Source organism: Stomoxys calcitrans, chromosome 1, assembly GCF_963082655.1.
Source record: "Stomoxys calcitrans chromosome 1, idStoCalc2.1, whole genome shotgun sequence".
NCBI lineage: Eukaryota > Metazoa > Arthropoda > Insecta > Diptera > Muscidae > Stomoxys > Stomoxys calcitrans.
Window position 1 is genome coordinate 33,971,614 of NC_081552.1, and position 1,857 is coordinate 33,973,470.

Consider the following 1,857-nt stretch of genomic DNA (forward strand, 5'->3'; position numbering starts at 1 on the left):
TGCAACATATAATTTAATTGTGGTCCGAACCGGACTATATCTTGATATCGTTTTAATAGCAGAGCAACTCTTTTCTTATATCCTTTTTTGCCTAAGAAGAGATGGCGGGAAAAAAACTCGACAAATGCGATCCATGGTGGAGGGTATATAAGATTCGGCCCGGCCGAACTTAGCACGCTTTTACTTGTTCTCTCTTTCTACCACTCGGCCATCCTGCAGCCTCACGTGTCATCATCGCTCAGGTAATTCAGCGGAAGTTGTCGTATGGCCTGTTCCTTCACTGCTACCAATCTTGGTCACATCATAAGTGTTGTTCGATTTGATTCTCGCCATTTTATATGGCCCCAAATAAAGGGTGATTTTTTTGATTCTGCGAATTCTGCGAATCAACAAATTCTTACCGTACAGGAGGAAAACGGACGAGTTTTTAATCGAAAACGTAAGCGATATCACAGAAATTAAACAGACTCACTTAGGAGGTGGTCTTAAGCTTAAACCAATGTAAAGGGTGATTTTTTTGAGGTTAGGATTTTCATGCATTAGTATTTGACAGATCACGTGGGATTTCAGACATGGTGTCAAAGAGAAAGATGCTCAGTATGCTTTGACATTTCATCATGAATAGACTTACTAACGAGCAACGCTTGCAAATCATTGAATTTTATTACCAAAATCAGTGTTCGGTTCGAAATGTGTTCATTCACCGTAACGTTGCGTCCAACAGCATCTTTGAAAAAATACGGTCCAATGATTCCACCAGCGTACAAACCACACCAAACTGTGCATTTTTCGGGATGCATGGGCAGTTCTTGAACGGCTTCTGGTTGCTCTTCACTCCAAATGTGGCAATTTTGCTTATTTACGTAGCCATTCAACCAGAAATGAGCCTCATCGCTGAACAAAATTTGTCGATAAAAAAGCGGATTTTCTGCCAACTTTTCTAGGGCCCATACAACAACATTTCAAATGCCTTTTGGAACGAAAATGAAAACTAAAGAAGATTTGAAATTGAAAGAACTGCTCGATCAAGAACTTATTGCTATTTGCGACGAACAACGAGAAGCTATACGAAATTCTGCGAATCAACAAATTCTTACCGTACAGGAGGAAAACGGACGAGTTTTTAATCGAAAACGTAAGCGATATCACAGAAATTAAACAGACTCACTTAGGAGGTGGTCTTAAGCTTAAACCAATGTAAAGGGTGATTTTTTTGAGGTTAGGATTTTCATGCATTAGTATTTGACAGATCACGTGGGATTTCAGACATGGTGTCAAAGAGAAAGATGCTCAGTATGCTTTGACATTTCATCATGAATAGACTTACTAACGAGCAAACAGTGTATTTTTCGGGATGCATGGGCAGTTCTTGAACGGCTTCTGGTTGCTCTTTACTCCAAATGCGGCAATTTTGCTTATTTACGTAGCCATTCAACCAGAAATGAGCCTCATCGCTGAACGGTGAATGAACACATTTCGAACCGAACACTGATTTTGGTAATAAAATTCAATGATTTGCAAGCGTTGCTCGTTAGTAAGTCTATTCATGATGAAATGTCAAAGCATACTGAGCATCTTTCTCTTTGACACCATGTCTGAAATCCCACGTGATCTGTCAAATACTAATGCATGAAAATCCTAACCTCAAAAAAATCACCCTTTACATTGGTTTAAGCTTAAGACCACCTCCTAAGTGAGTCTGTTTAATTTCTGTGATATCGCTTACGTTTTCGATTAAAAACTCGTCCGTTTTCCTCCTGTACGGTAAGAATTTGTTGATTCGCAGAATTTCGTATAGCTTCTCGTTGTTCGTCGCAAATAGCAATAAGTTCTTGATCGAGCAGTTCTTTCAATTTC